The following is a 15,464-nucleotide window of genomic DNA, read 5'->3' on the forward strand; positions in this document are numbered from 1 at the left end:
GACTGGAAAAACTCATGGCTCAGTGCCCCTGTCAACACCTTCCATCCAGGAGGAGCATCCTCTTGGGAGGCAGGGGATTCAATGAGAAAATGTGCTGTACATCATATACATCATAGGTTGGTAAATAAATCCAAGACCATCAAGTCCAACCATTACCCAGCACTGAGAACTCCATCACTAAACCTTGTGGTTAAGGGCCAGATCTACACATCTGGTAAATACCTCCAAGGATGGCAATGCCACCACTTCCCTGGGCAGCCTGTTCCAGTGTTCATAATCCTTTTGGAGAAGAAAGTTTTTCTAATATCCAATCTGAATGCCTTCTAACACAACTTGAAGCCATTGCCTCTTTTTCTATCACATGTTACTTGGGAGAAGAGACCAACACTCACCTTGATGCAACTTCCTTTCAGGTAGTTGTGGAGAGTGATCAGCTGTTCCCTGAGCCACCTTTTCCCCAGCATAAACAACCCCAGCCACTCCAGCTGCTCCTCATAAAACTTGTGCAGACTCTTTACCAGCTCTATTGCCCTTCTCTGGACACACTGAAGTGCCTCAAAGTCCTTCTTGTAAAGAAAATGGCTTTTCTTGTAGAGCATGTTAAAGAATGAATCTTTCAGAAAGACAAGCTTTACAAGAACAGAATAAAGGTTTTGGAAGGATTTTCCTCTGGGCCATTCCTCAAGGGTTAGCAATGAATGGAAGCATTTTTCTCCTCTTTTCCAGCCTGCATGCCTGCACATATGAAGTTACCAGTAGGTACAGCATGGAAGGTTCTGTGCACTTAGGGCTGTTGGAGCTCCTGCAAATCCTCTCCTTCCTGGCTTCTATCTCTTTCTCTTCTGTGGGGCCTTTTACCTGTGACAAGGTAAGCAGAGTGGTTCAGTAGAAGTTTTGATCCAGACTTCAGTAAATGTGTTTGAATTGTTTACAGGCTGAAAAAAGCAGCTGGGCCCATGCAGCCTGTTTTATGTAAACCAACAAATGAAAATAGCTTCTGAGGTTATAGAAGTTACCTAAAACATATTCAGACTGAAGATGAATAACACATGCACTGGGAGAAAAATGAGAGCCCAAAAGTTCAGCTGAAAAGCACGAAAGTTACTGAAAAAAATGGAAGGAAAAACCAATCAACTTAATACTGACTTTATTTAAGAGCAATTTATTATTGCAATTGGAATTGGAATTGCAATTGGAAGTGCCATTCACCTGCTGACATTTGTATGGGAGTGCAAGAGGGAAAATGAAGTAAATAAAATCTAATCTATATCAATCTCCAATGTTATATCCAATGTGATACCTATTTTCTTTTTCCTCATCTAAATAATGGTTTCATCCAATCATGTAAACCATCCTGAAATTTGCTGAGACTCTGTTTCAATATTTCATGTCAGAATATGTTGCATAGGAACTTGTAGGTCTCTTTCTATGCAGTCAGTAAGATTATGTAGGCACTGCTTGTGTATTCTGAAACATAGCAATCCTTCCATTTGGTCCTGTGGTCTGCAATATTAGGTGTCTTATTACTTTGAACTCCAAATTAGTCTGTAGTTTTGGAAGTATTATTATTACTACTACTACTACTACTACTACTACTACTACTACTTCTTCTTCTTCTTCTTCTTCTTCTTCTTCTTCTTCTTCTTCTTATTATTATTATTATTATTATTATTGCTAATAATACTGTTTCATTTTTCAGTAAATTGACAACATTAACAAGAGTCATCCATTATGAATTCCCTTGAAATCAGGCTGGCTGTAATGCAAAAAGAATTAATTATTTACACTAGAAGAACTGTATGCTTGCTTCTCTAGTAAAGAAACACTTTCATCTTTTTAAAATATTTAGCTAATTTCCCTAAAAGCCATTTTAAAGCACAGTGGGTTGTTGCTGTTCTGATGATGCCCTCTGGAGTACAGAGAGCAGAGTCCCTCTGATAGCACTGAGAGTGAATGTCAGCATGCAGCTGGTGAAAGCTGCATCCCACTCTCCCCTGCCAGGTTATATTTAATTTGTGGAGCTCTGTGTTTCCAGAGGAAAGGCACTCTTGGTTTCATGGAGCAGCTCAGTAGTGACCTGCTGGAACAAGTGCCAGTGCAGACCAAGCACAATTGTGTCAAGTGCCTTCTCCAGTGCTTCCAATGAGAACACAGCAGACCTTCACCTTCAAGTTCCTTCTTTGCTTTCATGCTGTGTACAAAGTAGGTCTGGGCTCACTCGAAGGGGGAATGTCATGCTCAGACATGAATTCCTGCTCCAGTGAGGGAATGCACACACAGGACTGTCCCCTGAGCCCTGCAGTGAGTCCCTTCCCTTACTGCCAGTCTGGCATCAGTTTCTTTCTGCAATGCAATCAAGACATTCTGGATCCCAAAGAGAGTTATGTTCTATCACTTCCAAAATCTGCTTCCATCTCTTAGGCTGTGGTTGCTTTAACCTGACCAAAGTACAGGATGCTGCAGAGATGTCTCATCCCCCTGCATCCGTGCCATCTCTCCAGGATGGCTGTTGGTCTCTGGGGCTGGAGCCCAGGACAAGGGAAGAGGCTGGGGGAACAGGTCTTTTTCAGCCTGGAGAAGAGAAGGCCAAGGGAGAGGCTGAGCTTGCTGTCCTCTCCCACATAATGGGCTAAGTTAGAGGGCAGATGGAGCCAGAGGTGCTCAGTGGTGGTGAGCAAGGCAGGGATGCAAGCTGCAGCAAGGGAAATGCAGTGAGATCTGTGGAGAAGACTGTTCACAGGGAGGTGAAATACAAGGGTACATCTCTGTGTCAGGCTGTGAAACTTGCAGTCCTTGAAAGATCCAAAACTTGGCTGGACATGGCCCTGAGCAACCTGAGCTAGATTCCAGGCTGGTGCTGCTGTGAGCAGGTGGTGGGATTGGATGACCTTCCAACATTGGAAGTGCCTTCCAGCACAAATTATTCTACTTTTCTAACAAAAAATAGCTATGAAACCATGCTTCCAGCAGTCCCTGTCTCCACTTGCACTGCAGGTTTGCATCTCATCCTGCAGGGAAACCCCCCTCTGCTTCTCACCCCACGAGTCCAGAGGCTTTTCCCTGAAACACTCAGCTCCTGGGAAGGTGTCATCCTGCTGGTCCTCAGGCATGCCCCAGCACAAGGGAAGCAGGCAGGCTCCCTCCTGGCTGCCCAGACACAGAGCACAGCACACAAAATGCACACTGGGGACAAACAAATCTGGTGGGCCATGTGGTGGGGAGATGAAATCTGGTGAACCTTGGAATGGGTAAACCTGAATGGACTATTTAAAAAGTTATTATGAAAGAAATATTTGATATAGCCATTTTCTTTGTCATATGTCTGTTAAGATGGTGAGTTTTCAGATGTGTCCCTAGTGGGGGGCTCAAGAAGCTGGAATTTAATTCCATTTACTTTATAATTGCGCAAAAAGAATGTGTGCAAAAAGCATGGCTGCAAGTGTCTCAACTGGTCTGACTGTTTGCTGTCTTCTCTCAGGACAAGCTAAAACATCTCCCAAGATGAAGTGTGATTGCAGTGGGCAGAGCTGTCTCTGATTAGAGATAACATCCTTTAGCACAGGAGAATACAGTTTGGAAAATGTTCAAGTACACACTCATTTGTCTTGCACATACACATTTTTTATTGATTAGATTTATGTTCTTCTTTCTTGAGCCATGAATACACAATATATGTGAGTCAGTCTGAGAACAAGTGTTGACAGTTCTTTACTTTTTATGTGGATAAATCTTCCTCTCTGTGTCCCTTTACAATTGCTCTCTATGGAGAACATAGGAAAGAGGAAGATTCAGTGAACCTGTTGCTTCTATGCTCTAAAACTATGTGGTCTGAACATACTCAGTGTTAGGTCTTTATTTTGGTAATGGCTGCTTCTTTCACCAAAGGAAGGTCCTAGGTTTCTGCAGGTTTAAATTGTCTGCACACCTCTTGCCCTGAGTTGTGAGACATGGTCCATAAGACATGAACTCTGGAAGCTGCTCGGGGGCCAACTTCTGCACACGTCTTGTAGAAACTCTTTCTGCTTTCAAATCTCTCCTTAAAAAGCACATCACCTCTGTTGAGATACCTTTAGATTTCTCTGAAATGGTTAGGAAACTGGGGACACACAAATACCTAACAGACTGAAAGCCAGCTTATTATTTAGCTTGATTTTAAACCCATAAATCTATTATCTGTGTGTTGGGATGATTGATCCAGCATTTGCACTGTCCTCTATTGCCCCAGAATCTCATTTTTTGGTCTCACCCACCATATGCACTGATTATTATGCACTTAGACACCTCAGAAATGGGAGACTGCAGGTGATAAAGCTGGAACCCCTGTAAGGGCTGTCACATGCTGGTTGCCTCAGTGGGACACAGTAACTCCAAACTCCTGCAGTTGGGAAATACCAGGATGAAGATGGCTGTGCTGTGCTTTTTGGGGAAAGATGGGACTGGTGGGGTCCTGCTCCACTGACACTGATTTGACATTGCATTTCTTCAGAGGAAAACCCACTGCCTCAGTCTTACTTCCAAGCACATATATTCATATACTTGAAAGAAGCAATTTCCAGCTTTTTTTTCAACAAGGTGCCTTTCCTGGAGGAAAATATAAAGATATCTGCACAGAGAGTCTTGTAGACATATTTGTCAGTGCCACATGAATTTCTGTATTTCCTAATATTTAAACAGACAGTTGTGCAAATTCAGCATTGATTTATCTCAGTTTTTAGTTGACATTGAGTATACTTTGCAATTATTTACATGATGGTGATCATAGACGTGTAGCAAACAGATCCAGCTAGTCTTGACCATCACCACAAGTAACCTGAGCATACACAGATACATCCAACACAATCTGGCCAAATAGTGCACTGATATTAACAGACAGGAGTTACCCTATGTCTTTGGTGAAGAAAAATGGCTTGAAACCTCTCTTACATTGTGAAAATGCATTTTCATGCCCAATTTCATTGCTAGTCTTGTTTTGCTTATAATGAGAAGACTTTTTAATTTTAATTTTTGGTTTTAATGGTTTTAATTTTACTTTCTGCCTCCTTTATTACTCCTCAGAAACTCACCCAGCTTTTGGGAGATGGTGGCCATGGAGGTGTCTGGAGATGGAAAGCTAAAAGGTAAATCCAGGTTTTTGGGGCTCTGAAGGTTTCAGTTTGTGAAAGATCTGATGATCAGTAGCTGTTTCTAAATATGTCCATTTTTTGGAGATATTTATTCCTGCTCTAGTCGATTATCCTCAGTGCACAGAGTCTGTCCTGTTCTTCATATTCTTTCAGCTGCTGAACAGTGTTATAACCCAGACTCTATCATGAACATTAACCAGATCAGGAACAGATAATAATTCCTGAGGAGCAGAAAATAATGTAGATATGTTTTTCTTTTTTTCCCAAAAGCCTAGAGACTTTCTAGTTAGGGGAAGATCAGCTGCCTGGTGAAGAGGGAAGAGCCTCTGACTGGGTGAAGTACTCCTGTCAAAACTCATCTTCATCCAGACATGTTGTGTCAGGTAGTCCAGAGAAACTTCTGAAGCTTTTGCTGAATCTGCTGAATAGTTTCTTCCCAAATACTTTTCAGATGAAAATTGAAAGCATTTAATTTTGATGGTTTCTGAACTGGAACAGTATTTTAGAAGCTTCTTTAAAATGTTGTCTGACTTACCTCTCTCAGCTCAGTAATTTGCTGCTTTTCAGCTGGGGTCAGACAAAACCTGCTGATCTCTTGGAGAAACCTTCAGCTCATTTACTCAGAAAATGAAAAGTTTTCTGACAATGTTTTTCATCCAAAGAGAAAATCTGAAACTGGTTGCTAGAACTGCTCTGGCAAGGTGTTTCATTCCCTCAGGAGCAGATCTGGGGATTAGGGAAGGGTGTGGAGAACTTTGTACAGGGACTAATCTGCCTCCAAGGGAAAAGGCTCCCATCCCACACACACTTCAGCAGAGCAGAGTCCTGCTTCTGGTGACTGAAACTCCTGAATGCCATGAAAGTACAAAGAGTAGCTGACACAATTGATGCCTGCAATATTGTAGTAATCAATTGCTATGAAATATTTTTACTAGTGTTCTTACAAAACCTGTTTGTGTTTTGGGTTTTTTTTTTTTCTATTATCTTCAGGTGTGTTTAAGGAGAACAGTATTGATGGGTGTGAGAGAGCAGCTGGTCCCAGCTATGAGATGGAAATCAATCACCTCAATCAGAGGAGGCTCTGTGTCTTTTGGACTCAGGCAATATAAGCAGAGGCAGGTGATCTAGTAATGTGAAATGTACAGTTGTTTGCTCAATAAATTAAATTCACATTTGGAAAAAAAAAAAACCAGTGCAGGAAGAAGGCTGTGTTTCTGGTTAGGATCAAGAAGGGAAATTTCCAGTAAAACTGAAATGGAAGAAAACCAGCAAGAACCAGAGATACCCTGTAAGATCATGGGCTGCAATATGGAATCTGTAGGTGCCTAAAGCACATAATTTATACCCTTTGTTGCCCTTAGACATGAAACATAACACTTTTTTACATTCCCATCTCATCCCTGGCAATAACCAACTGATGGTGCTCCTGCAGTTGGTGAGCTGTGAGCAAAGAGAAAGGGAAGGACCAGTGGAACTTTAATTCATGCAGTGCAACATCCTAGTATTATTTACAGGTATTGAGGTTACCACAAAGTCAATCTTTTCACCTTGAACTCCATCAGGAATTGCCATGTGTTTGTTTCAGCATGTTGTGACGCCAGTGAGGGTTCCCTCTGTTCTTTCCACTTTTCTCTCTGTTCTTTAATATTTGCAGATCAGCTATCCAGATGTTTTGATCACTCAGCACACTACTGCTCAGCTATTGGGAATAGGAGCTTCTTTAGGCAAAAGTGGTTGTGAAGGACTCTGGGTCCAAATGCAGAGAATTATTCCTGCAGTAGAAGGGTTACATGGAGTGCACAAAATGGGATGCTACCTACAGGTGATCAGATACCAACAACTGAGGAAGCACCAGTTGTGTCCCCATGCAACAACCACAGAATCTGTCAAGGCTTTTTGTCTTGGCAGTGCCCTGTAGGTATCACGAGTTTATATACAGCCAGGAATGCCATATGTTCTCAGTTCTTCTCAGCTTGTGATCTGAAATTCAGGTGATACATGATGAAAGAAATTGAGAGTGGAAAGTGGATATTTATATGCATCATTCTTCCAGAAAAATGCAGTTATTGCCAAGCAGATTTTCTTTTTCATCCTGAAGAGGATGGGGCTTTAGGATGGATACATCTGAGCTAGGCATAAGAAGGGAGCTGGGAGATGTGGTCAGAAGGAAGATTGATTTAGCTGGTGGTTCTGAACCCAACAAGGAGGGATTAAGAAGAGCATCTGTGTGTGACTTTAGGCAGATAGGCATTGGGTGAAAGCTGCACTGTGGCAGGAGTCTTTAGCTGCAGCAGAAACCTTAGGGAGGTGTCCCAGGGAAAGAAACTCTCTTCTCCCTTACCTGAGCTGCCCTGCAGTATCAGATGGCCTTTCTGGGAAGGGTCAAATGGTCTCAGAGGTGGCAAAGCATCTTTATTCCTTAAACATTTCCATCTTCCCCCACTCCTTCTTTCCCTCCTCACCTTTCAGTCACCTTCACAGAAAAGGCCCTGATCATAATTTTCCACATTGGCACAAATTCTTTCATGCCCCTCAAACCCCTTCACTCTCACCCCAAAACAGCCAGAGGAAAGACGTCCATGCATTGGAAGTTGCAGATTTTCTTTTGAGTTTCTGGATTCCCTCTTCAGGTTTTCTGCTATGAGACTTCCTGGATCTCTTTCATGCTACATGAATGCCTCTGCTCTGACCAGTTGAAGCCTGTGGAAGCCATCTGGGTACCAAAGATGTAGATATCCTGGTTATCTACTTATGATGGGAATTAGACCTTCCCAAAAATTCTGCATCTTTCTGCTGTTTGTGCTCAGTGATCCATATTTGCCCCATTGCTTTCTTTAAAAGTTTAATTTAAAAGTCATCTTCATGGTAATGAAAATTTCATCTGCCTTCTTAGCTGGCTAAAAAAAAGTTTTGTGCAGGGTAGACTGTCATTACCCCAATGAGCTTCATCAGCTGAGCATGAATTAATTAATTGAATTAATCTATAGCAGATAGCTAATGTGAGTTTAATGTCCTTAGCTACTAAAATCTGATGGTATCCATGGCATTTTTTGAAGGATCCCATCACATTCATCTGACCTGTATTGCTTTTTGTACTGTATATTGTTTGAACAGGCTTACACAGTGAACACACTGTTATACATTAAACAGCAAATAAAGTTTATACAGTAGCTGTAGAGCAAGCAGTGACAACATTGCTCTTCTGGGCACAGCTGCATGCCAGCACAAGAGACCAAAAATAACAGAGCCCAGTGGCTCTGCTGTCTCTTGCTTCTCCTAAGGTTTGTGCCAGATATGAAAGGCAAAGGGATTTTCACAGAACTTCTCTAGCAAAAGGCTGGTATAATGCAGCAAATATTCTCCTTCCCCTGCTTTTCTGATTCCTTCAGAGGAAAGCAGCATGGCTCCAAATTCAGACATATCAAATAAAGTTGTTTTCTTCATAAATCCTGAAAAGTTATAGTGCTAGTTGCATGTGACAAATGCAACATTTCTTCTTGAGACATCTTTTCTAAACTGCATTTCATGCTTGAAAAATCAACCTCTCCTTTCAAGCTGTGTCACTTTTATTCTCTTCCCCATGTCTGATTACTAGAAAAAGAATATTTCAGTCAAATATTTCCAAATACAGAGAAATATTAGGATTAATTAAAATAATAATTACAAAGTTGAAGCCATACTTTATGTGGTACTCTGAATTGACTTAGTGACAGACACTAAGCTGATCACAAATAGCAAATCACAAGTACCTATTTTATTTTCTATCCAAGTATTGAACAACTTCCAAGTTTATGGTTTTAAAATTAGTTAAGCCTTTAAACTAAAGGTGTCATGATGAGCTGCTCTTCAGCTAAGGCTAAATAGGAATCCTCTCAGTGGTATATTGATAAATGAGGATGTTTAGTACACTGAATATTGCTAGAGTTACTTAGTCTGACTATGCCCATTCTACAACATCCCTAAGAATTTTGCTTCCTACATCCCACAGGGCTCAGCATGACAAAGACTTCAAGGAAACAACCCAGAGTTTACAGAGAGCAAAACTTTGTGCAAAGTCTGGTAAAATCTCTTGGAGAGCAGCTGAAGAGGACCAGCCCAGAGGAGCAGGCACAGTAACTGCTAGCAGGATGGAACTCACTGGTTAAGAGAACAGTGCAATGTAAAGAGCTTTATATCAGATACTCTGCTGGGAGAACACAGAGTGGTTTATTAGAGTGATCCATTATGTGACTGGGAAACCTGGCTGCCCATGTGCAGGAATAACTGTGAGTTCAGCTGTCTTAACAATGTGATCTACCACACAGAGCCGTGGATTTCCAGTCTGACCCAGTGCTTGCTGCTCTGGTGACCCCTATGTGCCTGTGCCAGCCCCTCTGGCTGCCATTGCCCCTGGGAGCCAGCAGCCAGGCTGCTGTGAAAATGAGTAAATCAACAGAGTGAGGGGCAGCTTTTCTGCCTGGGCTTCAGAAATACAATTTTACCCCTTCAGACTCAAGGGGTTTTTTTACCTTTTGAAGATTTCACTGGCTTTTCTTTGTGATCACTTCTGTGATTGCTTCTTTTCTTTCCCAAACTCTTTGCAAACTCTGACCTTTTCTGTTGGCTTCTTTTTGGTAGGAAGAGGTCAACTCCCACTTTTTACTCATGTGTTATGATAATTTCAATTTGTACTGACAGACTGTAGCCCATGGCAGCTACAACAGAAAATTACATTATTTTTCACCATTTGATTCACACTGATTTTAAGATAATCTCTCTAATTATTCCTTCAAAATCTCTCTTGAGAACAACTTCACCCCAAACACTGCTATTTCACAATTAAACTACTCCTTATAGTGCTGAAGGAGGGAAGTAGGGGGATTTATAGTTTTGCATAGTGAAGTAGGAATTATCAGGCTCTGTTCTGGTAAGAAGAGAGGGAAATTGTCTTATTTCAGTTGGGATATAACAGCTCTTTAAACATGACCACTCTGGGGAAAATGCTGAAAGAATGGTTCACCCTGCTCCTTCCCAGCAATTATGCAAGATGCTGAAGTTACCACCTTTGAGGGAATCATAAACCTTGATGTCACAGCACAAGGGAAGAAACACGCCCAGAAGTAAAAGCTTCCACTCTGTATATGCCATTCAGTAATCATATGCCATTTACTTGGAGTAAAACTAGGTAAGAAGAACTTCTCCCTTTCAGAGTAGACCTTTAGAGCCAAAGGGCTTTTTCCAAGAAGAGTGAGTAATATGTTGTCCTTGTAGTATTGTATGAAAAACAAGAGACCAGACTACATTTGTATTTGTATTTGTTAAGGCATTTGTCCTCTTCTGGCCTCTAGTGTATGTAAACATAGCAACCAATAAAAATTTGTATTCCAATGAATTTTTTCTGTGTTTTTATAGCATGTAATTCCAAAGGGCCTTCTATTCCTCCTACATTTTCATTTCTGTAAGTTAAACAAGAGATTTACTATGTCTATGGGATTTCACCACCCAGGCAGGCAGCCACTCAGTGCTTATGAGGCTAACTATAATATTTACTTAGTTTGGTCTTCATTTGGGCTTTAACTGATATTTTGCCATGATCCTGAGTAATTTTATAATGAAATTCTTTGTTCATGAGACCTTTGAGAAACAGTGGAAAATGAAACTAAACGAAGAAAAAGAGGAATCATTAGGAAATATTCAATGAACCTCTGTTTAGCCAGGTTTGTTTTAGGGTTTTCTTGACCACAGAAATCTTATTTCTGCAGTGGCATATTTATCCTGTAACCAGATGGCTGGATTCACCAAGCAGTACTCATAATTACTGGTGCTCTGAAAGTTTTACTAGCTAATAATATTTCTGGTGAAAGGCATGGAAAATTATTTTCTTTAAGTCTGCAGTTTTAGGAAAGCGAGTTTTCTAAATTGTTTTTCTAGTTGTTTCTGTAATTTTGCTGAGGCCCTTGCATGAGTTTCAGATCAGTTCCAGATCAAACTGTCTCATTTTTGGAAACCTGTAGAAACTAATAAAACCTCTGTTTTCTTGGTACAGCTGAGAATTCTTCCCCTAAATCCTTACAACATGTGGTTCAATGGCTGAGTCAGAGAGCTGGCTCATGTTTAGTTTATATCTAATTTACTTTCCTTTTGTAATAGCACAGGGAGTGCAAGAGATAGGGACATAGATGGGAAAGTGACAGGCACTCAGAATTTTATTTAAGATAGTTGGTTGGGTTTTTTTCAGTTTGGAATTGCTGATATCATCCAATTTATTTAAAAGTTATGAGAGGACTTTCACACAACCTACTCTCCATCTACAACCCTTACAGGCTACAAAAAATTCTCTCACCAAACAGCTTGCAGGATGGGGAATTGAATTGTTTGAAATTGATGCTCTCAGAGATAAGGAATCCTGATACTGCTTTCTCATTTTCACATCCATATGCACATGTGGGCCTCAGCAAGGAAATCTGCATCTCAATCTTGACCTAAAGCCATCTGCTCCTTTGGGGACCTGGTTCTTCCATGTGAACTGCTCTGTTAGGGTCAGCTTGACTTCTTTCTGGACTTCCACAACACTTTAACAGCACTTCAGATATTGATTTTGTTAGGTCTGAAGGTGAATGTCCAGTGTTGCAGAGTGTCCCTCACAGAACAGAATAGATAGTGCTCAGTTTTGGGCACTTCATTCTTGAATAAGAGCTGAACAAAGGGCAGTGTAGATGTACAGTATGTGAGTGAGTGCCACAGACCCTGCAGAGATTTGGAAGGAATGGCTGTATACCTAAATGAGACAGAAGTTGTGGTTTTCTGTTTCCTTTATGAGCACCATATTTAAATGCTAAAATCAATCCTACCTGCAGTACACACAATCAATACAGCTGGCTAAAGTTGCCATTGACATCCACACAGCATGGAGGCATGCAAAATTTTGATGTAAATGTGATGTACTCACCTAATGACTCACAGATTTACAAATGAGACTAACAATTTTAATGGAGAGCATTTACAGAGCTAGCAAGAGTTAACAGTCTTAAAAGACTAAAACCTGATGTGCCCCTTTAATACTGCCTGCATTGGCACATCTTCAAAGAAATATAGCTGGCAAGAATATTCATATGATTGTGCATCTAATAGGTATTGGCTAAGCCAGCAGTTCTCCCAAGGGCTCATGAGAAATTCTTTGCTTGAATTCTCAGTCATCAAGGAGCTCCAGATTTACTAGAAATAATGCATGCCAAGGTGGGTAGCAGTATCTGGTTCTCTAACCAAGGAAATGAAGGGCAGTGGCCTTCTCCACAGTCTTGTGGAATTCCTTTAATGCATAGACCTGAGATTTCCAGATGCATCTCCTTCCTTGAAAGGCAGCTGCAAAGTGATACTGTAGTAAACTGGAAGGCACTTCAACCCTACAAAAAGAGGGGCTTGAAGAGACCTAGAGCAGGAAAAGAATCCAACATAACAAGCTGTTGTAGTACATTTTTAATATATGATTTTATGTTAGCCAAGGGCAAATCATGGTGGTTTCTTTTCAGACTTTTTCTGATTTGGTGACTATTTATGGTTCTTATTTCTATAGGTGCATTTCAGACAAATCAAGAGAGTTCACAGTAACTTTGAAGTGCAATTTGTTACTTTTCAAATATGACAACTTGCTGCCTACAACATTCCCTATTGCTTCTCAAAAACCTTAATTTTGCTGAATATCAGGTCAGACTGTTTGGGAATACAAAACAAAAGCACTGCTCAGATAATCTCCATCCCCACTTCGGGCTGACTGTGGGGAGTTTTAGGTCAGGACTCCTGTGACTTCAGCTACAGTACTGCTGTCTCTAAACACTACAGAAGTGCTTTTTTTCTCAGGTAGGGCCTTGACACCAAAAGCATCAGAGACAGATGATTAATGAAGGCACAGAGAGATCTCTCTGGTAAAATCTATACAAAATGGAGGTCAAACATTGCAAAGTTATTGCAGTCCAGTGTTATCCCTCATTGTGCATCCTGTATGCCCAATATTCCAGTATGGTTGGGGTAGGTGCTACTTTTTTAGTTAACAAGGGAAGTCATGAAGGATCAAATGCATATCTTTGAGATTTTAATCTGTAGGTGCTGTGCTGGTGGAGGGTGGTGAGGCTGCTTATCCCTGATAACACTGGGCCACAACACATGGGCAGCCAACTCCATGTGCTGGCTCCACATTTTCTCTCCATTGGGTCGGTGTGTCTGAAGTATGGGGGGCATTGTTTGAAGTGTGGCCAAGGGCTCCTTGTGCTCTTCAGAGAGATTTTACTCTCCCTCTTCTCTTCTTTCCATGTTGCTCCTGAAAATGTGAAGTTTCTCAGCCTGCTGGTGTTATCTTGGCTCAGGGTGATGTTTTCCTCTTGGTAGAATTTCAGTTTCACCAAGAGCTGATTCAGGGTATCTACAGCTGGATCAAAGTGTTGCCTTTGGTTTTAAGGCAGACTTTCTGAACATTTATAAAGCTTTCACTTTTTCTGTTAAATCATCATGTTCTTGCTATACTCTCCCTAGCTCCACCATGGAGCTAAAATATCTGAGCAACTCAGCTCAACACTCCTGTTCTTTTCCAGCTCTTTGAGCTTCTTTCCAAAATCTAAGTTTCCAATAAGGTCTTTGAACTTAACTGCTAATTTGAGAAATCACCAGTCTGCCTTTTTAAAACTTTTTTTTTTTTTTTTTTTTTTTTTTTTTATTTTTTTATTTTTTTTTTTTTTTTATTTTTCTTATTTGCAGTTGCAGGGAAGTTACCAAAGCATAACTGGGAACTATCCTCTCAGCTGAAATAATTTTCCCACCCTCAAAAAACTGCAGTTAACCCATAAGACACCAAGTGAACTTGCACTGTTTTCCATAAGAAAACCTTACTATTGTGATAAGAGGATAATTAAGAAGTTTTACAAAGGCTTCTATTTCAGTGAACTAATATTTACTAGTAAACAATAAAATTAGGATTTTTCCTGGACTGTATTAGACAGGTATAGCTGCCTCAGATTTTCCATTGAGCATTGCTAGTTTTCTTTCCTTAAAATCCAGAGATGGGGGATATAAGGGAATGATTATAGAGAAAATATTTTACATAAAGCAAGTCTAGGTCTGTGTGAATAAGTTGGCTGGAGGTTGGGGTTTTTTTTTTCCTGTAGGACTGTGGGAAGGTCTGTGCTTGCTCACATGAAAGGCTTTATTATCTCTCACTGCAAAAATGCACACTGTGGTTTTCTCTCCACCACATGACCTGCCAGAGCTCTCCCAAACCAAACCACGTTGCAGAAGCATTTAGCAGCTCTGACCCAGCCTAGCCAGAAGCTAAAGCCCTCCAGCAGTGTCAGGGATCCCCAGGCCCCTCAGTGGTCTCTGATTCCAGCTCCTCCTAAGGAGAGGGCAGAGCTGAGGCTGGGAACCCAGGGAAGAAGCAGTGTCCTGAGCTGTCCTGAGCTGTCCTGAGCAGTCCTGAGCTGTCCTGAGCTGTCCTGAGCTGTCCTGAGCTGTCCTGAGCTGTCCTGAGCGGTCCTGAGCTGTCCTGAGTGGTCCTGAGCTGTCCAGAGCTGTCCTGAGCTGTCCTGAGCAGTCCTGAGCTGTCCTGAGTGGTCCTGAGCTGTCCTGAGCTGTCCTGAGCTGTCCAGAGCTGTCCTGAGCAGTCCTGAGCTGTCCTGAGCAGTCCTGAGCTGTCCTGAGTGGTCCTGAGCTGTCCTGAGCTGTCCAGAGCTGTCCTGAGCGGTCCTGAGCTGTCCTGAGTGGTCCTGAGCTGTCCTGAGCTGTCCTGAGCTGTCCTGAGTGGTCCTGAGCTGTCCTGAGCGGTCCTGAGCTGTCCTGAGCTGTCCTGAGCGGTCCTGAGCGGTCCTGAGCGGTCCTGAGCTGTCCTGAGTGGTCCTGAGCGGTCCTGAGCTGTCCTGAGCAGTCCTGAGCTGTCCTGAGGCTCAGCTCAGGCTGTGTTGCAGAAATGCCCTCCAGCTGTTGGTGCTGAGAGGACGCTGAAGGAGCTGCTGGCAGTTCATTGGCACCATCAAAGTGTTCTACCCATCCATTAAATGGGGCTACCCATTGTGAGCCCCAGCTGAGGACTGGGTTCTGTACCTGGTGCTGGCAGAGGGGGCTGCAGGGGAGGGGGCTGCTCTCTCTGTGAGGAGAGGTCAGGGCTGTCCTGTGCTGGACATGACCAGCTCCCACAGGAAGGTTCTCAGCTAACAGCAGGAAGTTGTGTCTGTATACACAAAACCCTGACACCAAGATAATTACAGAGAAAATGTGTATCTGTTGAAGATCTCATGGCTACCTACTTGGTCTGAGTAATTCTGTAAAAATAACCTACAATGTTTGTACCCAAATTCCCATTTTGAAGTAAAGAAGAAC

The sequence above is a fragment of the Oenanthe melanoleuca genome, chromosome 5, assembly GCF_029582105.1.
Source record: "Oenanthe melanoleuca isolate GR-GAL-2019-014 chromosome 5, OMel1.0, whole genome shotgun sequence".
Taxonomy (NCBI): domain Eukaryota; kingdom Metazoa; phylum Chordata; class Aves; order Passeriformes; family Muscicapidae; genus Oenanthe; species Oenanthe melanoleuca.